The 25,604-nt window shown below is 44.7% G+C and overlaps 1 long non-coding RNA gene across 1 annotated transcript; it reads left to right on the forward strand.

Moving 5' to 3' along the window:
- Positions 1 to 25,063, forward strand: LOC143695585 (uncharacterized). Its single transcript, XR_013184961.1, has 4 exons — positions 1 to 255; positions 20,920 to 22,431; positions 22,830 to 22,968; positions 24,731 to 25,063. It is a non-coding gene; the product is annotated as an uncharacterized LOC143695585 (long non-coding RNA).
- Positions 25,064 to 25,604: the final 541 nt, after the last annotated feature.

The following is a 25,604-nucleotide window of genomic DNA, read 5'->3' on the forward strand; positions in this document are numbered from 1 at the left end:
ATTCCCAGCAAAGCGCCCCTGCCTACACGAAGGCCGGGCGTGTTGCAGGAAGCCTCTCGTTCGGTTCCACACGAGCCATCTTCTCAGCGAGTCCTCCTGGGGAATCTTCAAACGGATTCTGTAATTTCACTGATAAATGGCTCTTTTGCAAAACACTATTTACATTCCAGCGTCAGGAAAGGCTGGCGACTCTTCCTCCCTCCACCCCTCTCCATCGTCTCCTCCAGGGATGGAGCTGCCGCCCACTCCAGGGAGGTAATAAAGCATCTTTGGGTCCTGCAAGGAAGGATTTCTTCCCTTTGCCAGGAAGAAACGCAGCTGTAAAATAACAGCATTGCCTTAAATAGGATCTCCCTGGATTCTCGTGGAAATAGGGAGTCATAGCCAGATTTGTGTCAAAGACCGGCATTAGGATTCTGATGCTGTGTGGGTTGTTTTGTTTCGTTTTGTTTTTTGTTTTTAGCTCGGCATTGCCACAGGTTTTCTGGGTGGCCTCAGGCAAGCCACTTAATCTCTTTGGGGTCCTGTTTCCATCGGCACTCACAGGATGAAGACGGCGACTTTATTTCATTTGTTTGTCCTGCCTATTCTGATTACAGCTCCCTGGGGGCAAGGATTGTCTCTCATTAAACAAAGCTGCCTGTACGTGGGGATCCCAGCTTTGGTCTGGCCTCTGGGCATACAAAACAACAAAACAACATCTGACAACCAGTCTAGACAGGAAAATAATTTGCCAGAGAAATGCAGTTTGGTCAGTGCTTCCCTTTTTCTTTAGTGCTTAACTGGGCCTTTTTTGCTTTTATTGGTCACATATCTGCTGACCTGCATTTAGGAGAGACAGAGTTTGGGGTGATTTCAATCTTTATCCACTTGCCTGGAAAAAGGAATTAAAAATCAGATCAAGGCAATGCTTCAGTGTTCTCTCCCTTCCCAGCACTGGGTGTTTGTGCAGGGCTCTCAGGGAGCAGCCAGGATGTGTTGGATGGGTTGTGACTGAGCTCTCAACAAGAAAAAAGACCCTAACAGTGAACACAGTGGAAATATAGACCTCTGCATGTTGTTTTTTTTATGACAGACCTCTGGGTTTCTTTGCCAGCATTGTGTTTTTGTGTTGCTGTGATGCATTGTGGTCAGCACAGCATCAGTACAGCTGATTTTCAGTGGGATTGGTTGTGCAGTCTGAGCATGTCTGAAGGTCCCCGTTGGTGCTGGTTTGGAGCTCTGGCTGCACTCCTGGCTCACCTCCCTCCTGGAATTCACAATAGCCAGCAACTTCCCTCCAAGCCTTCTAGCTCAAGTGTTCAAAATTCAGTGTAATTACCACCAAAATGAAGGAAATTAAAAAAATTTCTTGTTCTTAAAAACAACAGAGAAGAATCACAATGCTTTCAAAGCAATTTCAAACAAGATGGTTCTGGATACCACTAACCTTGGGAAAAAGAACCAAGATCGTTTTTGTGTAAACACTGAAATATCTACAGGAGCACAATTTCCATATCATTGAGAGCAATAGTTGTTTTTTGGGGTTTTTTTTTCTTCTCCAGTGTTCAAACCTGCATTTACAGCCCTCTGAACGGAGTTCAGCTAAATTTCTGAAAGGAAGGGGAGCCAATGCACCAGAAGAAGGTTGGCTGCTTGCACTTTTTACAGAAGCAGTAATGGCCAAGGCTCCAGACCCTGCAGGTTTCAGAGTTTCTGATTTCTATCCCTTCATCCCATGCACAAATATCTCAACTGTTGCATCTCAGTAAATCCTCAACTTCAGGTTGTTACTGGTTTTAAACCCAGAGAGTGAGGAGAACACATCTTGCCCACAGCAAAGGAAAATTGCAGATGCAGAGACCCTTGGAGTCTTGAAATGGCACCACACACCTAGCAGAAATTCAGTTTATTTTCAAATTACTTCCTAAGGAAACCAGGTTTCTTTTTCTCTGTCAGTCCTTCCCAAAGAACTTTTTCATAAATTAGAGTTTCAAGCACATTTTATGCAGTAGGAAGCAGTAATGAAACTCCAACTCAACGGGTGAAGCTGGCAGAGAGAAGAGTCTGGAACTGGTGCTGCTCTTGACCTGTGCAGGAGTTCAGCAATCCCCAGGTCCATGATCCTGCTGCCCCCTGCCCACCCCTGCTGCAAAGCCAAGAGGAACTGGGGTCCTTCTGAGTCACTGCTGGGAAATCCAGGTCACAGGAGAAAAAGGAAACTTGGCTTTCTTCCTGCTGCCTCTGGAAAAACTTATTTATTTGATGGATCACAATGACATTTAAAACCCTTTCTAGGATCTATGGCTAGATGCAGGAGCTTCTGCCTTTTCCCCAAATGCTCAGTACCCAAATGAGAGCTCAGCACGTGGGTTAAATGGTTCTCAGGAGAAGATCCCAGTCCACCAAGGCACCATGCTGTGTGTTGTTTCAAGTCTCCAACACAAGGGTATCCAATGGACTTTGTGAGGCCAGAAAATCACACCTGACTGCAGAGAAACAAGCTCAAAGAGAGAATTCAGCCCTTTTCTTCCAACACAAGAGTGTTCAGCCCAGTTGTGTCTTGTGAAATATGTTGGAAATGTTCAGCTTTAGTTCCAGGGCAAGGAAACACCAGGTGTTTGGCACCCTGAAAGAAGCTGTGAAATTGAATTTGTGTTCTCTAAACTACTTTACTCAACAGACTGGAGGGGAGGAAAGCAAGCAGGATCCTGGGCTGGCACTGGGGAGAGCTTTGAGCTGGCAGGGGAAGGATGGGGCTGTGCAGCTTCGCTGTCTCTGTGCTAGCCCTGCTCTGTCAGAGCCTCCTGTTAGAAACATTAACCCACAAACACCAGAGGTTTATGTCCAAAAAGGAGACAGAGGAGTCCTTTCTGGCTTTATTCCAATAAAGGGAGAGGCCATGGGGCATCCCCTGGGATCTCTCAGATTTTTGTAGGACGCAGCCTCCTTTTTATCCCAATTTCCCAGCCACGTTTCCCTTCTCTCTTTCCCCACTGGCTGAGGTACTTGAGAGATTCAGACTTCCCAAAACACCTGACACCTAAAATTTCCCTCTAATGTATAACCCTCCCTTTTACAGAATTTAGGGGTTTTTCTTCCCCATTGTTTCTTTCATCTCTCAATGTCTAATTTCCTTTATCAGCAAACCTAAAGTTTATTTGTAAAAGCAAATTATCTTTTTCCATTCATCAGTCAACGGGATCCTTCCCATTGTTTCTTTTATCTCCCAGTGCTGGTTTTATCTACCAGCAGGCCCACAGCTTGTTTGGAGAGGCAAATCTGCCATTCCTCTCACTCGCCTGGGCAGGCAAAGAGGAACCTTCCCTTTCCTTCTCTTTTCCTTCTCTCAGTCTCAGTTTGTTGTTCCCCCACCAAACGGAGGGGATGTGTTAGCCATGAATGAACTCAGGACAGCTGTGCTGTTCCATTTTCAGGTCAACCACCTGTCTCAGGGGGAAGAGGAGTGGGGGTCGTCCTGGCAGGAGGCAGAGCCTGATCATTATCTGTTAATGGGGAAGTCAATTAAAAGCCTGCCATTGCAGAACGCTTTCTGATGACTCTAATTAGCCAATAATTGTGTTATCTCGTTCAGTGGTGCAGATACGGTGCAAGGCTCCACAAAATGAGGTGGGGCTGGCCAGGCCTGGGGAGTCCTTCAAGCGGTGGCTATTCCTCCCAAAATCTGATTTCCTCACAGAGCAACCAGCCGGTGCAAGATCTTTTTGAGACTGGGGGGAGATGTTTCCCTGCAGCTCAGAGTAAAGCTCTGGAGAGAGTTTGGATTCAAATTCACCTCCATGACTTTCCCAGCTCACATGGCTCCCAGCACCATGTACTGCCTGTTCTCAACCCCGCTCCTGGAAGCTGATTTCTCCCAGATATTGTACAGGAAACCTACACTGCTGTGGTGGCCTGGACTCCACTGGTTTGCTGAAGTCCCTTTATTAGTGCTAAATCATTAAACTGTGAGCAAAACATCCCTGAAATCTACTCACAGTAGTATTAATAATAGTGCTTATAATAACAGCAGTGACACCACTTTGGTCTCCTGTGGTAACTTAGTATGGATAATTTCAAAACCTTCAATAAGTATTAAGAAATTCTTAAAATGCACCCTGGGACTGGTAGGAATGGTTCTCCTCTTGCAGGTGGAGAGGTGGAAGGAAGAAGCTTTACCAGGCAGGAGCTGGGATGCAGATGTGGCTTCCTAGAGGGAAATATCATTGGTACTGCATTTGCCAAGTCCTGCACGCTGGAGTTTTATTTTAGGAATTTTTATCCCAGCACTGCAAAAGCCCTGCAAGGGCATTCCTGAGGAATATCCCTCACTGTGGTACCTGCCTGGTGCTCACACACTCTCAGGGGGAGATTGCACAGCAGCAGGGCAAGAGAGGAGGAAGCAGAGGCAGCCTGGCCACGGCATCTTCCACCTCCTCTTTCCCACAGCCCATCTCCTCCAGACACTGCTGCACCATTCCCTTCTACTGACCGTGTCAACCCCAACTTTGTATCTGTTAAACCTCAGGTAATTGCTTTTAGATGGGTGTAATTAAGAAGCCATTAGTGTAAAGTTTCATTTCAGTTTATGCTTTGGTCTCCATTTGAGCAGAGAAATATGAAATTAAGGTATTAGCTCCTTTCAGAGAGATGAGTCATGAGCTAATAAGTTTCAAGAGCTGTTTCTCAGCTGTAATGATTTTCTTTTTTTTTTTTTTTTCCTCCTGAATATTCTCCTCCTCTTCCCAAATTCTTGCTTCTGGATAATTCCTTTTTAAAAGAATAAAAGGGGGAGTATAACTGAGTCAGTGAGGAGCTGCTACTAAAACAACAGCCAGAGAGACAGGAGCATTTGTGTAGAACTTCCCCAAAGCAGCCAGGGCTGGCCAGCCCCACCTCATTTTGTGGAGCCTTGCTGGCATGTGGTGCCAGCACAGGATCAGGGTGACATGTCCAGTGTGAAGGGGACACCCCACACTGAGAGCCTAGCTGTGCTTTGGGCCAGGAAGGAGAGCAATGAGTGGACAGAGGGCAGGGAAGGTGCCCGAACTTCCCAGAGTGAACAGAAAGGAGGGATGGGATTTAGCCCAGGTGTGTGGTGTGGTGTGGTGTGGGAGAGCCCAGCAGATGTTGTCCCACAGGGACAGAGGTTCCAAGCCCAGCACGAGGCTGAGCAGGGAGTGTTTGCTCATTGCTCCCTCCCAGGCTGAGCCAGCAGCCTGTGCCCAGCCCAGCCCTGCAGCCTCAAACCCTTCCAGGCTGAACCAATGGCTCACTTTGCCCACTCCTGTGAAAAACACGTTCACTCTCCTGGGAAAATGAAAAAAGTTTAATAAAGCACAATGGGAGACAAGGAGCATAGAGCAAAGGTTATTATGGCCAGGTGCATCTTGGCACTGAACCAAAACCCCCCATTATCTTTGGGGATACCCCTTAAATACCTTTTAGTTACATTAACCTGTTGCATATTCATAGACCCTTATGCATAGTAAACTTTCCCCAAACTATTTTACTTATTTTTACATGGCCCCTCCTCAGGTCTGCCATTTTAGAGTATGTGTACTCCTTGGTTGTGCTTTAGTCCATTTTTATCATCATCTTCAGTCTGGGCTTTGCTCCACACTGCCTTCAGACAGTGAGTGCTGATGGTTGGCAGATCTGCACAGGTGTCCTCATCGTGTGTGTTGGATGTTATCCCATCCAAGCAGGCATTTTAACACAAGCAGCTATTTCCCTAAGCTTAATTAACAACAGAAATAAAACCTGTATCTTTATACTCTAACACCACACACGTATAAAATCCATTTTAATGTAGGAGGACCCAGCATGGGTAATGTAGAATGCAATCTCATCCCCCAATGAGCTGCAGCTGGACCCTATTACTAAAGATTAGGAGCAGGCCTGATGATAACAGGCTGCACCTGTAACTAATAAGAACTAGGGGTGCAAAAGAGGAGTCAGAGGAGTCAGATGGCTGCTGTAAGGACTGGGAACAGTTAGTGCTCAGAGGAGTTGCCCACAAGAAATTTTGGGGAGGTATGAAACCCTGAGGACATGGAACCCCTTGCACCATAATGATAACAGAGCTCTTGATATATAAGACAACATATAATGAGAATAGAACTGTTGTAACATATAAGACAACATTTTAATATTTGTAAAAAGCCAATATTACAATAAGTATCTATAACATTCCCCATCCCTGCTATCCCTAAGGAATCCCACCTACCTGGCTGGAGCTGGGGAGCAGCTCAGCCGTGCCAGGGCACCCTCCGGGCACACACAGCTGGCCAGATGTGCTGGCACTGCTGGGGAGCAGCTGAGGCACCCGGAGGGGACATTCCCTCCTGCAGCACGGTGCTCAGCTCACAGCGGTGCCATTCCCAGAGCCCAATCAGTGACAGTCAGGCGTGTGCGAGGCGTTAATCACGGCTTAATTAAACTGCTCTCTCTCCAGCAAAGGGTGCTGCATGCGAGGAAGGGAGAAGGGGAAGAGGTGTCCTTAGTCTGAGGCAGTGAAATGCTTGTGATCATCAATAATGCAGGGCAGTAATGTTCCTGTATGAATTGGAAATGCCAAGCAATCAAAGGCCATATGTATTTAGCTAAGATCCACATGATGTCCATGTATTTTTAATGGTGTGGCATCTTTGAAGTGTGTTTGTGAAGCACAGTGTTCCTCTCCATGGCTGTGGAGGGCAAAAATCCCCCCTGGTTGGCAGGAATGCCCTTGCTCCCCTCCCCAGGCTCTGTGAGGATGAGGATACACCACTCCTGGCAGGAGGGAGTGGAGAAGGACCATGCTGAACCCCACACTGGCATGTTCCTTCTCTCTAACAATCAAATAGCTTGGTAGAAGTTGGTGTAAAATCTCTGGTCTAGTGGGGAGCAGTGGGTGATTTCTTAATATTTTCTAGAATATTCTTCTCTATATGAATCTAGTGTCAATCTTCAGTTGGTTTGATCATTTCCAGTACATCTGTAGGACAGGTTTAGTTCGCTTGTTTTCAAGGTGGAAAATAAATGGGAAAATGGGAATGAGATGATGGGAGTGGGAACATCTCCACGTCAGCATCCTGAGCTGGTAGCTGAGGTTACACACTGAACTGAAACTGGAAAAGGGGAGGGAGAAAAGGAAAGAAAAAACAAATCCCATACCTGCTTAGCAAGGCTTTTAAAGTGTTAGGACAGCTGACAGAGGAAGTGGGAATCTTTAAATCAGTGCTAGAGGTCTGTTCTAAAGCGATGCATTCTCATTCAGCTGGGAAGTTCTGCAGTAGTGCCAGTTTATGTCTTCAAAATGAAGACAGAGATGCATGAGGTTTCTTTGAGAGCTGGAAAGTTTGAAATGGAAATGAAATTCACCCGATTCCAGCAGTTCTGTTTGTTTATTTTTTTGCTGCTCATGTGGTGTTAGGCTTCTGTTTGCAAACATTGCTGGGGAACTGCTGACCTTTGCTAAGTTACCAGCCACACATGATAGTGGGACCCTTGAATATTTCTGTGTTTCTGATTTCTGCCCAGGTCAGATATCACAGTATGCCACTGGTGCTCCCCCCAGTGATGCTCCCTGAGGCACAGCCTGGTTCCAGCAGAAACACGGGGTTTAGCAAAGCCAGAAGAGCTCCTGAAAGCTGCAAATCTCCAATTCCAGCAGAGACTTTGGAGAACAAAACAAAAACGACCTTGCCATTGTAAAGCATTGGTGGGGAGTGTGCTCTCTCACCTCACTTAAGTCACTGGGGAGACCTCCCTGGTTTTTTGCAGCTGCCTTGACTGTGGCCCCTTGTCCTGCTGAGATAATGGAAAAGGCACAAATGCCTCAGACGCTTCCATGGACGTGCTCCAGAACCAACAAAAAGCAAAGAAGATGGGAGAGGAGGGTGGGGAAAGGGCAAAGAAGGTGTGTTCATACAAAACTAATTCTTTTGAGTTGTGAGCCTGCTGAATTGGCTGTTGGGTTATGTAAGAGGAGTCATTGTGCTGGTGTTGAAAGGGCAGCCTTGCTCCCAGAGCTGAGCACGGCTCTGGAATTTTAAGCAGGCAGGCTGAGGGAGGGAGCAGGGCCCATCCAGAGCATCCATCCTGCTGCCTTCCCACCCTCACCCAGCTGAGCTGGGCACCTGAGCGAGGCCATTCCCTGCAATGTGTCCCAGCCAAGGCTGCTGCTCCTGCTCTGCCCACCCGAGCCCTTCCCCTGCATCACAAACACCCCCGTGCTGCCGGCGCTACAGCAAAATTAACAAACAGCCCATAAATTTTACATGAGTTCCTGAGACCAGACAGAAATTAATTTGATGTTGTCTTTTGATAAAGATGTAGCCCCCTTTCTCTGACTTTAATTTGTTGGCTCCCCCCGGCCCCCCCACCACCGCCCTTCACAAACACATTTTTTTTTTTTTTCCTCTCGAAGGTTGCAATTTGGTTCTTGTGATAATAGAAGTGCATAAATAAATAAATAACCCGCTTCAAATAACCCCTGGCTTGTAAATAGGAACAGAGAGAACACCATCCCCAGAAGGAAAAAAAAACCAAACAAAAAAACCTCAAATCAGTTCCAATCACAGTTCAGCTGCCTCTGGTTTGGATTAGCTGGGGATATTCTGTGCCCAGGCTTTGGTTGCTCCCCAAAAGGCCCCGATTTTCCAGGCACAGCTTAGAGGGCACAAAGGATGAGCAAAGCCAATAATCTCTGGATTCTGAGGCAGGAGAAGCTGCACAAGGAGGAAGCTCGAGGCCATCACCAGGTGGTGATTTTGAGCACAGAATTACCTGGGTTTCTGTTACCTGGGGCTGCATTTCTCGCCTAGAGAGGCAGCAGGAGCTATTAAAATGTGTTGGCATTTAAGGGATTGGGAAGGAGGATGTGCAGAGGAGGGAGGGAATTGAGGAGTGTGATGAACCACTTTCAATACTCCAGTGGAAGCTCGTGTAGGAATTTGTCCTTGAGTGTTCCCCAGTCCCTTTGGCCATTTTGTTAACAGTGCTATTGAAGCCCTTTCAAGCACTGTACAAACAACAGCTGGCATTCTCTATTTTTCCAGCAGTTATCAGTGATAAGAGCTAAGTTAAGAACATTTTTTTAAATATATATTTGCAAAAGAAGCTAAAGAAAAGTGTCAAAGGACAAAATGCACTTCAAATCATTTAGAGTTTGAAAATACATTTGAAAGGGGAATGAAAGGAAAAGAAAGAATTTAAAGAAAAGTGTTAGCCCATGTTTAATCTGGAGCACTGCATTTGCTTAAGATCTGAAGGTCTCTTCTCAAGGTTATTTAACCTCTTCACCTAGTTTTACTTTAAGCTGATTTTAAAATGAAAATGCTGATGCAAAACAAAGAAAAGCTTAGTATAAAACACTCAGAAATCTTTTGAGAAAGTTCTGAAATGTTTAAAGATTTTCAAAATTCTTTCTGTTCCTTTTTTTTTTGGTCCAAACCTCCTCACTGAATTTGATCCCAGTTCGCTGGGGTTTTCAGTTCTTTGACACTAAACATTTCCTTTATTATTTCCATCGTTTTTCAAAGGGTACCCAGCTCATGCCAAGGCCTTCCATGGCACAGAATCAGCTGCCTCTGCTTTATTCTGCCTCTGCTCTTCAACATTCAGCTACCTACCCCCAACAGGTTTTCCTCTTTGCATCACTTTAGGTTTACATGTCATTGTTTCAGTGATTTTGCCACTTAGAGGGTTTCATGTCTTCTGTCCTCACACCTCTCCTTTCTTTTCTCCACAGTGCCTGGATCACCTCTTTATAGCACCAGAACTGAGTCCATAAATCCAAATTTAGGGGTTTGAAGCACAGATGGTGGCTGTGCTGATGGACTTTGCTGTCTCCAAGGATTCCTTGCAGCTTTGCCTCCTGGAATGGCTGAGGTTTCCATTCTAGAAGCTGACTCCCCCCTGCCCTCACACACCTTTCCCTTCCCCTACAGACAACAACATAACTGCTGAAAAGAAGGTTTTAGATCCATTTAGTGTTTCAGGAAAGGCCAGTGTGAGCTCCTACACTTTGCCTCATGCCCTGACAATCAGTAAATAACACACTAAGCCATGCAGAGGCTTCCCAGGACACAGCTCCGTGGTGGCTCCTTGAAATGTCATTGTGATGATGAGGATGAGCAGGGACAGCTTCTGGGCATCCTCACCAGGGATCTCAGGTGTGTATTTAGTATTCAGCAGGAATAGATCTGGATGTGTTCATCCCTAATTTCCTTGCAACAGCCGCCTGTCACTTTTATGTTCTTGGGTACCTACAAAAGCCCTTACAAGAAGGGATGTATTTATTTTACTAGCAGCTCCTGTCATTGTGATCAGCACTGGGGTGAAATATGGCTTTTTAGACTCATTGAATTTTGTTTTCTTTTTAAATAATTGACAATAATTTTGTGAAGCTCCAGAAGTTTGTCTTTCCTTGCATCAAATGCTTGGAAGTGTCTGGGTAGCTCTAATGTTCACTGAAACCCTTGAAGTGCTGACATAACTCAGAGTGATGTCACATGCCTTGGGCTCAGTTGTGCAACTTAGTCAGTCAAATATTCCCTTGTTTGGAAGGCACTGGACACCAGTGTGGATGATGGTGACACACTGCCATTCTGGGATTAGGAAATGAGGCTCTTTTTAAATCCTTCTTCCACCCCTCTGAGGATCCCTTCCCATTGTCTGCAGTGAGCCACGGTTCAAAGACTGTCAGAGCACATAAACATGACACAGTAACTGAGAACATCAAAGAGTATTATGTTTTCCATACATAAAGAGTGACAAGCTGCCGAACACTTTATATTAAAAATTCAGACAAAAAACAATTCAAGAAAAATCAAAGCCAAGTCTCCAAGAGAGAGTCAGACACCACACGTTTGTTACACGCTCTTATCTTTTTTGCCTTGCAAAGTGTCCTTTAAACTCTGCTCCTAGAAATATATATCTAAAACCTTCTTTTCAGCAGTTATGTTGTTGTCTGTAGGGGAAGGGAAAGGTGTGTGAGTGCAGGGGGGAGTCAGCTTCTAGAATGGAAACCTCAGCCATTCCAGGAGGCAAAGCTGCAAGGAATCCTTGGAGACAGCAAAGTCCATCAGCACCGCCACCATCTGTGCTTCAAACCCCTAAATTTGGATTTATGGACTCAGTTCTGGTGCTATAAGGAGATGATCCAGGCACTGTGGAGAAAAGAAAGAAGAGATGTGAGGACAGAAGACATGAAACCCTCTAAGTGCAAAATCACTGAATCAATGACATGTAAACCTAAAGTGATGCAAAGAGGAAAACCTGTTGGGAGTAGGTAGCTGAATGTTGAAGAGGAGAGGCAGAATAAAGCAGAGGCAGCTGATTCTGTGCCATGGAAGGCCTTGGGATGAGCTGGGTACCCTTTGAAAAACTATGGAAATAATAAAGGAAACATTTAGTGTCAAAGCCAGATCTTTTACTCAGTCATTTAAGTGAGGATTTAAATGATCTTTTTTTGCAGACCCTGTTAGGGTTTGTTTTAACAGATCAGAGATCTTTTCCTCACAGGGAATGTGTCAAAACACACATTATGTGGTTGTTTCAGTAATGGCAGTGAACAGAGTCCCACCTCTGCAGGCTTGGCCGTGCCAGGGGCAGGGAGGAGCAGGAGCTGTGTGGAGGCAGTGACAGAGGGATGCTGAGCACAGAGGGATGCTGAACACACACAGAGGTGCTGGGCACAGAGGGATGCTGAGCACAGAGGGATGCTGAGCACACAGAGGGATGCTGAACACACACAGAGGTGCTGGGCACACAGAGGGATGCTGAACACACACAGAGGTGCTGGGCACACAGAGGGATGCTGAACACACACAGCTGGGCATCCCCCACCCTCAGCATGGGCAGCTGTGTGCTGTGCTTCAGTCATCCTGACACACACCCCAAGGGAGATTTGTCTTCTCCTTATTGTGCACTGGAGACTCTGCACACAGGGGCTTTGCCTTTCACACCATCCCTGACCTCATGGGTTTGGGAGAGATGGGAAAGGTGAGTTTTGTCCTAATCCCCTGCATGGCCAGCAGCACTGCCTTCCTCTTCATCCCCATCCTCGCCATCCCCCTAGGGGTAACCTGCTCTTCATGCCATGGGAAAGTGTCTCCCAGCTCCTGTTCAAAAGTCAATTTGGCAACCTGGCAGGGGGACTAAGCAGTCAAATCCGTTTTCTTCCCCTTTTTCTTCTGAGCACAAAACCTAACAGACCCTTTCAGAAAAGACTTCCTTGTCACAGGAAAGGGTTCCTTTGTATGCCAGTTGCAGCGTCTATTTTTCAAGATAACCTTTATTTCATGTACTGAGTGTTAGCTTTGCTGGAAAAGAGAAAAGCTGAGATAACTCCTTCACCTGTGGAACATTATTACGCTTTCTGGTAAAAAAAAGAAGAATGAGTTGTTCTGGTGCATGATAATGGAGGTGGAACAAATCAGGCAGGAGCAGGAGCTGAATTGCACCTCTCTCCCTTTCTCCCCACCTGTCTATCTTTGCAATCTCACTCTCTTTTCTCTGCCTGTCTTCCTGTCTCCAACACAGAGTGATTTTTCTCTCTCCCTTCTCTCATTACCTCCAAATTCTCTGGTTTTCTTATGCACACTATAACTTCCTCTGGGGCTCATCAGAAAATCTCCTGACCAACAGCTCTATTATTTGTGCTTTCAGTAGAGGGGGTGCCTGGAGATCTGTCCTGCTGTGCTTGGAGCTGTACCACCAAAGCACAAAGTTCTGCTTTCTGCACTGAAGAGTTTCCAAGCCAAAAATTTTGTGGTTTGCACTCAGTTGTAAATTGGTCTACAGAACATTTCTCCCCTGGGAAAAAGCTGTTCTTCTTTAGGTAATAGGTAAAATTGTGAATGCTTCATTAGAGTACTCTAATTCCAATGACATTTCAAAGGCAAAATATTGAATCAATTTGAAATCAGAATGGATTTTAAATTTTTTATTATTTCAACTTTTTCCTGCTCCATTTCCCACTTGTTTTCACTTCTATATTAGAATCTTAATGTTATTCTCTCACATATCCATATCCCATCCAGTATTGCAGTGCTAAACTGTGTTTCAGTAATATTGAAATGAAGAACTTCAGGAGGTGGTGGCATAACTTCTTGTCTCGGTTTAGAGACAAATTTTAGGAGAAAATGCCTTGGAATAAGTATTTCCTCTAAAGAGAAGGGCTTTGATAAACCTATTTGCCAATGAGAGAAATTAATACCAGTGGGTGATAGTAAAAAAAAAACAAACCAAAAAATGTTTGTTAAGCAAAAAAAAAAAAAAAGGGTGCCCACAAGGCATAGATAAGGATTGAATAAATTATAGATATTGAAATTTCAAAACCTTAACTCCCATTCCCCCAGGGGGCAGAGATGGCAGATTTTGTCCCTTTTGTCACAGGGAAAGGGAGGCACATGAGTTCACCTGCCAGGCAGAATAGATGGGAACCTTTCTGGCATTTGTCCCCTCCTCACAGCAAGTGAAGCTGGTGGGTTTTGGTGTCCTGTCTTGTGCTGGCTCCATCTCCCCTGGGGCCTGGATCAACTGGTGCAGAGGGAAAAATAACCCCAAAACCCAAGCAGAAACAGTTCAAGGGAAAAAATACCTCAAGAAACAACTGAAGGATCTGTGCTGGAGTCCAGGTAAAAAGGTGGGGAAAGAAAAAAAAAAAGCTTCTTACCTAAGCAAGCAAAAACTAATCCAACAAAAGGAATAATGTAACGACCCAGTCCACCTTGCCCAGCGTGCACTGAGGTGAGAAAGGGTTTGAACCAAACTGTGCAGGAGCTCAAACCTTCCTGTCCCACCCCTGAGTCTAGCTTAAAACTGTAGCAGACATTTCTGGGCATAAAGCAGATGATTAGGGAATAAAGTATCATCATAAAATCAGCCCAAGACACTTCTGAGCAGAAATATTTCAAACCCGTATTTCCTGATTTGGTCCTATCTGAGACATAAACGAAAGTTTAGCTGCCAGATTTCTCTGGAGGCCAAATGCCTGTTTTCTCATCAGCTTTAATGATGAAGTCTAAGAAATTCTGAGTTTGATCAGATGGAACAGGGCACATTTAAACTTATCTTCTGAGCGGGATGCTGATATTGCTGTGTGACAGTGATGTATGGGAGAGATTCTCGTGAATCTCCCCAAGATTCACTCCTTGTGAAAACAAGGAATCTCGCCTTCCCCTGCTCCCAGCTCATGGTTAATGCCTCTTCCAACAAATTATTTGAGTAGAGGAACGAGCTTGGTACCACAATTACAGAGGGCAGGCAGCCAGACCCCACAACAGCCCTGTCATATATCCCAGCCCTTGATATCCACAATGGGGAGCTGGTGCAGGAGGTGGCATGGACTCCTTGTGAGAGAGAGGGCATCCCAGATGGGATTAGGGCTTTGAATAAAAACCAGGCAGGTGAACTCGTGTGCTTCCCTTCCCCAAGACAAAGGGGACAGCTTCCATCTCTGTCCCCTGGCCCTGAAAGCCTGGTGAGGAGGTTAAGGTTTTAAAATTTAATATCTAGTATTTATTCAATCCTTATCTGTGCGTTGTGGGCACCCTTGTTTTTTGCTTAACAAACTTTTTTTTGTTTTTTGGGTTTTTTTTTCACTATTACCCATTGGTATTCATTTCTCTCATTGGCAAGTAGGTTTATCAAAGCCCTTGTCTTTAGAGAAAATGCTCATTTCAGGGCATTTTCTCCTAAAATTTGTCTCTAAACTGAGACAAGAAGTTATGCCACCACCTCCTGAAGTGTGGCATTCACATTCTCTGCAAAAATCCCTTCGCCCAGGGTTTTCCTCCTGGGAAGCTGAGAAGCCTCAGAGAAAAGGAAAACAATTCTCATCTCATTTGCTTCTCCTGTGTTGTGCTCATGTGGAATGTGTTTGGGGATTGTTCACCCACAGGTGATTGTTCCATTGCATTCTGCTGGGAGTTGTTTTCACTCTTTGGCCAATCAGGGCCAAGCTGTGTCAGGGCTCTGGAAAGAGTCAGGAGTTTTCATTATTATCTTTTTAGCATTAAGTATCCTTTCTTTAGTATAGTATTCTTTAGTATAGTATAGTATTTAATATAATCTAGTATAATAAAGTAATAAATTAGCCTTCTGAGGGCATGGAGTCAGATTCATCATTCCTGCCTTCGTCAGGGCATTTCCCAGCAAATACAACACTGAAATGCTTCACTTTGACATTATTGAAACACAGTTTAGCACTGCAATACTGGATGGGCTATGGATATGTAAGAGAATAACATTAAGATTAGAATTAGAAGGTGGGGGCAGTCACGTATCCCATTGCTCAGAAGGGCTGTGGGAAGCCTGGCAGGGTTTTTGCTCTAATCATGGCCAAGTGTTTGCAGCTTCACATCCAGAGGATCCTCCTGGCAGGGGAAAAGTTCTGCAGCTCATGCACCAGTGAGCTCAGCACAGAGAGAGCAGCTCTGAGAGCTGCTGCACCGAGGCCATGCTGCACCATAAATTACAGGGTAGTTATTTCTTAGTTATTCAGCAGTTACAGTGTAATTAGTTCCGCTTAATGTCAACTTTTGTCAATACGTCTTTCATTAGCCAGAAAATTAGAGCTGGGTTTTGAAGCAATGGCAATACATGACTTCCTCTGAGCTTGGGCTTGGAGAAAGGAGGAGAAGAGCTGCTGTGGGAGGGGATGGGGCTGTCAGGTGAATTCTGGGGCTGTCAGGTGAATTCCAAGCCTTTCTCATGAGTCCTGCATCCCTACAAGCTTACACATCCTCGTATACACAAAGCTCCCATACACAAAACTCACATCTCTTCTCCAACACACAGACACAAAACACCCATCTCTTCTCTGGGATCAATATTCCAGCCCAAACTGCAGAAAGGAATCAAACAGGTCCCCGGAGAAGTTTTCTTTGGCTGCTCAGAAACAAACAGACAAATAAACAAGGAAATAAACCCCAGGAGCTGCCTCACAATAGCATTTGTTGCTTATGTTTTGCAGGAGAGTCTAATTAAGCAGGATGCCTTTAGATTTTGGGGACTCCAGCTTTCATTTAAAGGGGGCTTCATTTCCAGTCTGCAGGTTCTTTATTCTTGAACATCACAGGTTGTCCTTCTGCCTTCCCTTCCTGTTTTTCAAATTTTTTTTTCCCCTTTCAAAAATGTAGACATCATTAGGAGATTGACTTTTCTGAGTTTTGCCATTGCTTTGAACAGTGACAGCATTTTAGTCCCTGGTCCAAAAATGGTCTAAATCAGAGGATTTGGCTTTAGGAGAAACACAAAGATTTTCCTGTGTCCTGATTCACTGAGAAGTGAGAGACAAGGTAAAATAGGTTTAAGGGTGCTATCCTTCCCCTAAAACACCTCACTTTTGGCCATCACCAGCCTGTGGAAGCAGTTTTAGTGTGAAAGGTCCTTCTACCTGTTTTAAATTTCAAACCCATGTGAAAGCACGTTGCACAATCTGGCTGTGGACTGAGAAACTAATGATGGAATGATTAGGAAATTGTAAAATAAATTCTTTTAAGATTACTTTGTAATGGTGCAAATCCAACTAATTTGCTCTTTATTTGTACTGCTTGCCCAGGTCTAGATAAATGGCTGGAAGTAGAAAGGAGTCAGCATGGGCCTGGATTTTTTTATATATAGTTTTCATAATTCCAGCCTCCATTACACCCCTCCATATAATTTTCCTTTCTGATTATGCTGTGTTGATTTCACACAGGGCCCTGCATATGCTAAAGCTGGTCCTTGAAGAAGAATTAAGTATTCAGCTCAGGAAAAAATATTAGACAGAAAGAATATAATGGTAACGTTGGTATAAATGCATCCTCCAAATATATAATGAAATTCCTTCAGTTGTCTTGCACCCCTTGGTGTCCACCAGGAGACTAAGGACAATGGAGCTCCTCCTGCTATTATAAAATAAACAGTAATAACAACAAAAGCAATAAACATTCATCCCACAGAATTCTTCCAGATGAACATGAATTCCAAAATTAATGTGCATGGCTATTCAGTGGTTATTGCAACTTCCTCCTAGTGTGAATAATAAGACCAGGGACACACAATTCAACTCACCATTACTACTGAAACAACTAAAACCTCTTCAGAGGAATCTTTAGAGATTTTATCCATACATATATTTATATATATATGTAAAATCCCCAACTATGCTTGAATAATGAAGGGCTGTGGGAAAAAAAAATCACAAAATCCCACAACAATCTGAGGAAACCATGAGCAAAAAATAGAAGATAAACTCCTTTGATAAATTATGTATTGCAAACTACTCAGCTGAGTCCATTCCACCTTGCACAGGTTGAAATCCATATGGAGCATTACTTCTCTCTGTGGGCAGCCTCTCCCCAAGTGCACTGAAGGAAATATATGCAGAGATTTGTGTCTCTTCCTCTTGAATATTTCAGACCACATTAAGACAATTCTACCCCACCAGACTCCCTTGCCTCAGTAACCCAGGAAAAGAAAATTAGCTGTGTGTTAATTACTGGCTACACCAAATCCTAAAACGTGTGGAATTATTGTAAATGCAGGGTGCCCCGATGAAGGCAGAAATGATGAGGAGAACTCTATCTTATCAGAAGGGTAATTTATTATACTTTACTTTATTATACTATATTATATTAAAGAATACTATACTAAACTAAAGAATACAGAAATGATACCTACTGAATGCTAAAGATAATAATGAAAACTTGTGACTCTTTCCAGAGTCCTGACACAGCTTGGCCCTGATTGGCCCAAGAGTGAAAACAACTCCCAGCAGAATGCAATGGAACAATCACCTGTGGGTAAACAATCTTCAAACACATTCCACATGAGCACAACACAGGAGAAGCAAATGAGATCAGAATTGTTTTCCTTTTCTCTGAGGCTTCTCAGCTTCCCAGGAGAAAAATGCTGGACTAAGGGATTTTTTTCAGAGAATGTGAATGCCACATGCAGTCAGTGGGGATTGGAAGCTGTGGTGGTTGGACTGGAGGAGCCTCAGCTGGGAATCAGTGTGGGGTGAGCTCTGAGCCTGTGTGGGGTAAGAGCAACCTGAGCACAGGAATGAAGCCAAAGGCCTGGTGTGGTGTCTGGCTGTGGGGTCATGGCTGCTGCTGGATCAGAATGAGAGCTGAGTGATCTCTTCAGCAGCAGCTTTGGAGTCCCCCTGTTTTGTCATAGCAGGTGTCCCCAGCCAGGCAATAATTAGCATTGACTCCATGATTCCAGAAGGTTGATCCATCACTCTATTATACTATAATTAAGAAACCCATCACCCTTACATACAGTCCAATACAGCTTTTCCTAATTTGTCCTTCAACTAACACACCATCACCATTGGCCAATTAAGAAACCACCCTTTGGTGAACAAATCTCCACAGCACATTCCACACGTTCACAACCACAGGTGCAGCAAGGGAAGATAAGAATTGTTTCTCATTCTTTTCTCTGATCTTCTCACAGCCCTGCCCAGGACAATGCCTGGGAAAGTTGTGCCCGCTGCTCTCTGTGACCAGAGAGCTGCAGCCACACTGTTTGTCACTGCTCAGGTCCCCCAGGGTGGCTCCAGGTGTCCCTGTCCCCCCCAGCCACTGCCACGAGTCCAAGGGTGCTCCCCATCCCCTGCTGGTAGGGACCTGCAGGAAGGGCAGGATCTCACCCACATCTGGCCCTTCCATCCCTGGGGTATTTGGTTTCTCCCAAGCCATTTCCCACTGTTTTTCCTTGGGTAAACACACAGATTTCCTGTGTGAGAGATGGTTATTATGGGTTATCACCACGTGTTCCTGCCCACACTCCTGCCTCTCACTGGCTTCTCCCTGTGTCCCTGGCTGTCCCCCAGCACTGCCCCAGCCTCCTGCACCCCAGGGACACAGAGCTCTGCCAGACAAGGAGAGGGGAGAAGGACTGAGGGACTGGACAAGTTAAGAAGAGCACTTTGAAAAGTGTTAACACAGAAAGGAGAAACTATGGCAAAGTCCAGGATCATTTCTGCCTCTGGGCAGAAGCTGCAAGGTCCTCATTGATGTCAGAAGAGAATTTTTGATGGCATCAGGTGTTTGTCAGCCCTTTTTATCTCCTACACAAGCCCATGCCCACTGACACTGAACCCACACCCAGGCTCTGCTGTTCCAAATCTGGAAGGTGTTGGCTGAGGAAGGGGAGGATGTACTGAGTCACGGTCTCCATGCTGCATCCATAACTTCTGGGGCTCGCTGATGGATACAAAAACAAGCTTCCACCCACAAAAGCCTTGTGACAGAGGCTGTGGAGTCATAGCCCAGGCCTGTCAGGGAGGCTGGTGGGGTGTGAAACACCTCACAGCCTCCCTATTCTCTGGAGCTAAAATCTGGCCCTAAGAGAGTGGAACTCAGTCCAGTGGAAACAGGGATGTCTTGGTTGAATCACTGGGATGGGTCCTCAGGGCTGCTCAGGAAGGTTTTTGTGCTTCTACAGCCATGGCCCAGCAAATTCTGTGGCTGCTGTTTTGATGAACAAGCAGCTGGGTAAGTTCTTTCCCAAGTGGGAAGTCTCTGGTAACAGCAAGTCTCTGTTGGGGCTGAAATTTGGGACTGGGAAATGTAGAAAAAAGCTGCTGCTTCTCCTCATAGAAGAGGAATAAAATAAGGACAAGAGAAAGAGGAGATGCAGTAGAAAAGAGCAGGCTGCAGTGGAGAACATCAGCAGAAAGAGGGAGTAGAGAGTGTGTGCTCTTAAAGAATCAACAAAACTCACAGAAAAGGGAAGCACCCAGGGGAGCAGAGTGTGAGTGTGGAGCTGGGAGAAATGTTATTGAGAAAGATATTAAGGCGAAGGAGCTGATATTTGAAATGTTACTTGAATGGAGGTTTTCATCTGATAGGGCACAGACAGAATTAATGGGTTTTCCATGAGTTGCAAGGCACTCAGGGACAGCACTGGGAGCAAAGGGAAAGTTGAAAGTTCTGCTGCTGGAGGTCAGTGTCACATCCCCAGCACAGAGCAGGTCACCAGGGGAAAAATAAAAAAGAGGTTGAGAAACCAACTCCTGTGCAAATTCCTCTGAGATAAGGGAGAGTTTTGAAAACAAAACAAAAACAAAAACAAACCTGCACCTCCCATATCTGCTTTCTCTTTAATTAGCTGAGAACTCAGTTTGGATGGCTGGAATGAGGGATGGGGAGGTGACAAAAGAAAAACAGGTGTCAGTGAGGCATCTCTGATGTCCTTCAGAAGATGGATGGGTGTGCCAGGCAGGGCCCTGCATTTGTGCACAGGCAGGAGTGTGGGAGGGACTGGCTGGGCTGCCAGGAAGAGCAGTGATTTGGGGAAAAACCAGTCACAGTCCAAAGCCTGCTTGGCAAAGCTGCCTGGGAAGCATCCACTGTGGTGGCCTGCATGGCTCAGTAGGCCTGTGCAAAGCAGGAGGCCTCATTTTTGCTAGTAAAGAGCAATGGAAGGGAAAAGAGAAAGAGAAAATGGAGCCAGGGAAAGGGAAGGAAGCAAAATTGTGCTCACATGACAGAGCAGGATGATCCTTTTTCAAATAAACGCCAATGCCTCGGCAATGAGCAAAATTCCCTGGGCTACCTAAAAATCTGTAGCTCACCTATTTTTTTTTCTTTTTTTTTTTTTTCCTTGCTTATCTGCTTTATTCTAGCTTGCTTTCCCCTTCTTTTCTTTTCCCTGTTCTATTCCTTTTATGTGATCAGAGGCTGCAGGTCTCTTGTGTTTCCCAGAATCCTGGTTAAGATCTTGCTGGCGTCGGGAAGGCAGAGAATGGCAGGGGTCAGGAAGGCAATGAAACAGCAAAGTTGAATCATTCCTATTATTTGAGTCTTTCTGGGAAATGCAGGCCACTGGGGTTTGAATTTCTGGATGTTTTTTACCCCTGAAATTTGCTTTCACACAGGGAAATAGAGTTTGACTCAAAACAGTGCAAAGAAAGTGATCTCATTTTTTGCTTCTGTTTTTTGGACTCAGACTCAGCTGGATGGAATCAGAGCCTCTAAGAAGTTCCTGGTCAACAGAGAAGCTGCAGCATGAGATTCAAGACTTGAAAATAAAAACTCAACAGGGAAAAAGCCACTTTGGAAAAGCCCAAGCAATGAGATCCTCCACTGGATCCAAAGCCAGTCATCCTTAATTCTTCCTTCTCATATCAGTGCCATCACTAGTTATTTTTATAACCAATATGCCAGAGAAATGTCTCTCAGCAGCAGGTTGAATTCTTTATTACATCTGTTTCAGTATCAAACCATCCCAAGAACCCTTCTGAGACTGCATTTCTCCCAGTGCATTATGGAAATGCAGAGCACCTTTTAATCAGGAGGGATGTCTCTGTTTAGTTTGCAGACTTCAAAATGCCTTCTGTTCAAAATGCTGTGTTGCTACCTGAGTGAAACCAGAGATAAGACTCCAGCTAATATCATGATTTCAGGAATTGGCAGATAATTAATTTCTAAAACTTGACACTGAATAGTGCATTTCCTTTGTGGTTTGATTTTTTAAAATCAGTTTTCTTATGGAGTGAGTTTTGCAGCCTTCCCCAGCCCCTCATAACAAATTAAAGCCATGTGTTTTTGGAAAAGGAGGGTGTCAGGACTAAAATACTCTGCTGGAGCCCTCTTGGTTCCTCTGCAGTCTCTTGCCATGATCAGTTTAGTTCAGGATATTCTCAGTCTGTGGGTCTAGAATTAGGAAACCAAGATGCAGAGAGGTTCAGTGGAAGTTCTAGAGGGTTACTCAGTGTCCTGGCTTCAGGGGCTGAAGTACTGGAGAATAGTGTTGAAGCTGGAGCACTGGAGAAGGACCACAGCCTCTGAGTGCTGACTTGTCCAAATGAGACATTTCTCACATTGTCATTTTTGCCTCTGAACTGGAATCCTAAAATAACAAATAGGCAGTGGGGATGATCCAGTGATTCAACCACCAGCATCCACAGTAGTCACCCAAGATAGCTGCTTCCTTTAGCATCCATAAAAATACCAACCACTCCTTGGGACAGCGTGGAAGCCAAAGAAATGGTCTCTTTATTGAAATTAAGTTGCCATGAGAGCCCTAATCCTAATGTATCTCTGCTCCTTTGTTGCTCATATGCACAAACCAAACTCCATTATTCCTCACCTTCCCAAATCAGGGTAGATGTTTCCTCAAGGCAGGAACCTCATCTCTCATTTTGCCCATGTGCAGCATCAGAAGAACATTTGTGGCAGTCCCTGGGTGTCAATGACAGAGACCAATGAGCTCCCATCACATTACAGGAGAACAAAGGAGAAAACCCTGCTCGAGCTTACATGTGGGACTTACTTGGGTTTTCCTGCCCTAACAAAGTACCTGGATTTAATGGCACAGAGCAGGGAGTTCAACATGCATCATCCCACCAGGAAAAGCCTCACTCTGCTCCTCTGCTGCTTGTCCCTGTGTCAGAGAGGGATTGAATTAAGTGATGGAGGAAGGTGGATCTGCTCTGCAGTGCAAAAAGCCAAAATTCAGGTAATAACAGTAACTCCCAGTCCTGAACCTTTTCAAAAAAGCATTTACAAGTGACTTTCTGGAGCAGTAAAGATTTTTCTCTTTTTCTTCTTTTTTTTTTTCTTTTTTTTTTCCCCTTTTTCCTTTACTACAGAGAAATCTTTAACAAATAATCATTTTACACAGTACAGTTCATCAATAAAAGCAATAACATCAGGTTATGTAATAAATTAAATATGATGTATAGTTGAAAGTAATCGTTCTTTCAGGCATCAGCTTCTTGTCACATTAAGGGCTCTGGCAAACAGGTTTAATACTCATGGAATGAACAGAATTATTGACAAGCAGAGGAGGAACTAGACAGCAAGTGAGCATCATATTAATTTTTCAAAGCTTGATATTGCTTTTCTTGCTGACAGTGCAACAAACTTCCAAGGCTGGCTTTGCTGAAGTGAGGTGTGGTGGTGGTGGCTTGTTTCTCCTTGATCTTGGTTTTCTGCCATTCTGTCAAGTTGGAAGAGAGAAGGGAAGAGGGAGAAAAATTGTGGTGGCTCAGAGGTAAGTGTGGTTTTATCTTTTGGGTTTATTCTGGATAACTCAATTCAAGATGAACTCCAGTTCTACTTTTCACTTCATCAATGGACATCTTTCATTACTTCACAAAACAGTCCATAATTCCTATCACACTTAGAGAAGTTAAGTATTGCTCCTTGGCTTAGAGAGTCTGGTGGCTGAAATATTGGAGATCCTTTGGGACAGAGTTTCTCAGAATGGACAATTAAATCAGAGATGGAGTCACAAAGAGAGGTCTGCTGGGTCATCTGAGCTTCCTGATCCTCGGAACTGCTCAAGGGTTGCATAGAAATGGAAATTGAAAAGCTGAACTTCCTGAGCTCCAAGTGGTTCATTGATGAGGTTGGAAATGTAGGAAGTGATGACAATTCACCTTTTTACCTATGCATTCCCAAAGTGCTACAAAAACAGCTGAAGGGAAAACATAGCAAGTGTGAATGGCCACTCTGAGGCATGTGCTTTGTCTGAGGCAGAGGTAAAAAATGGCCACTGACATTTCTCTTAGCTCATATTTGAGTCACCACACCCTCCCTCTGCTTGTCTCATTGAATTTGTCACCCAAAAAAAGTATTAAAAGAGGTGTTAAAATATGGATCTTTCTGTTGATGGGCTATGGAGAGAAGGTTTCTGTGGAGTGGTGGTCAGGGACAGCTCAGGTCAGAGGTGCTTTGTAGGAATTGTCATTGGAGATGCTCTCAGAGCATCCATGGGACAAATACTTCCCAAAGCAGCTCTCTGGGCTGCCTTGTCCTCTGTGGATGGGATGGGACTGAGCTTGTCTGCAGCATTTCTGCAGCAATGGATGAGATCCAATCTTATTAAATGAAATGCAAGGACCCTTGCAGGTGGCAGTTTGGGAATACTCTCCTTCATCTATATTAGGGTGGTCAGCACAACGTTTTTGAGCATTTTCCATACCCACAGGAACATGGGGAGGAGAAAATGGGAAGGAGGTGTGAGTAAAAGGCAGCCCTGGGCTCTGTTCAACCCTTTCTCTCCTCTCTCCTCTCTCATCTCAGAGCTGTGAGGATGTTTTAGAGCTGGCAAGGCATGGCTGCAGCAAGCTGGACAAGCTTTGGAATTGGGACCAGTGTCCTTTGATTGGCCTGCAAACTCTTATTTTAGAAGGGGATGGGTTTGCAGGCCTCATCAGTTAACAGCCAGGTCAGCTTTGTCCAGCACACTGAGCTGAGCTTTACACATGTGGCAAAATTTTCAGTCATGACCTCGTGTCACTTCAAAAATCAATCACCACTGAAAATTGCCCTGGCCAGAGCCTCCTTTCAGCTCTGAAATGTGGCTGCTGCTTTCTTCCAAAATACTCCAGAATGACCCCATTTCTGCAAAGAAATGTCAGAGCATGAGGGAGTGGGGAGAGAGCAGAGCTCTTCATCCTGCTCAGCCCCAGCCCCAGCCTCCCCACACATTCCCATGGGTGGAATCAAATCCAAGCTCTGGGAGGGAATTGATTTTTAATGAGAGGTGAGGGAATATGTGGGTGCCAGAAATCTGCACAAGTGATGGATGTTGTCACCTTTAGGATTTGTCTGTGTATCCTTCCCCACTGCTCTCCTGGGATTTGTTTTAAGAACTTTTTGTGTCTAATTTGTACTCAAGACTGGAGAGGTCACTGGGCTGACAGAGTCCAGTAAAAAAGGTATAACATGAGTGGAATGGTCTCAAGAACAATGAGAACAGATTCTTTTTTTTAGTTATGAGCAAATTCTGTTTTACCCCCTCCATGCAGAAAGGAACCCAGGAGTGAGAGGTATTAAAGCACCAAAAAGGAATCAAGATTTTTCTGAAGGTCTGGGAGAAAGTGGGAGAAGAACTCACAAGAGGAATGTCACCATAGGAGCACCCTTTGGTAATGAGCTGTTTCACAAAATGTGGAAAATGGGAGAATTTCAGGCATCAGCTGTGTATCCTAATGGTGCATCAGCCACCTAAAAGACCTTGGAAAATGTTGTTAGAGGCAGGTAACAGAATAAACACAGGAGCATGAAGATATTTTTATGTGAGGCAGAACCTGGAAAGTGCTGGAGGGTTGAAGGAGGGAGCCAGGTAAGGACTGCTGAAAGGATGGGAGTAGCTCTCTTAGAACAATTAGAATTAGCAACAGATTTGTTGAAGGAAAACAAAGCAAAGTACAATCCTTTGTGTTAAATCTTGCACAAATGATACCCCTGGGTTTCTTCCAGATTTCTATTATTATTATTAAAATAAATAATATTTGGGTTTATCCTCACACTTTGCCCATTCTGTTGAACCAAGGTGCAATTTTTGAGTTGAAAGCACGCACACCAAAAAATGCAAATCCTACATTTCAAAGGTACCTTCCACTTGGAATGGGCTCTATTTTTGTCTCTGTGGCTGTCTTGCACTGCTCTAATTGTCAAGCCATGCTCAGAAACCCACAGTATGCACTTCTAGCCAGGGTATTTTTGGATTATTGCTCATTGTGATCATCCTTTTGTGTTCCTCTTGATATGGGCCAAATTTTGACACGAGCTGCTGAGTCATGCACAATGTGGATCTTACATATGTCCCAAAGAAATCTTCCTTTTTCTATTCCCCTGTACCTGGGCCAGCACCTGGCAGAGTCTTCCTCATTTCCCAGA

Source organism: Agelaius phoeniceus, chromosome 21 (genome assembly GCF_051311805.1).
Source record: "Agelaius phoeniceus isolate bAgePho1 chromosome 21, bAgePho1.hap1, whole genome shotgun sequence".
In the NCBI taxonomy this organism is placed as follows: Eukaryota; Metazoa; Chordata; class Aves; order Passeriformes; family Icteridae; genus Agelaius; species Agelaius phoeniceus.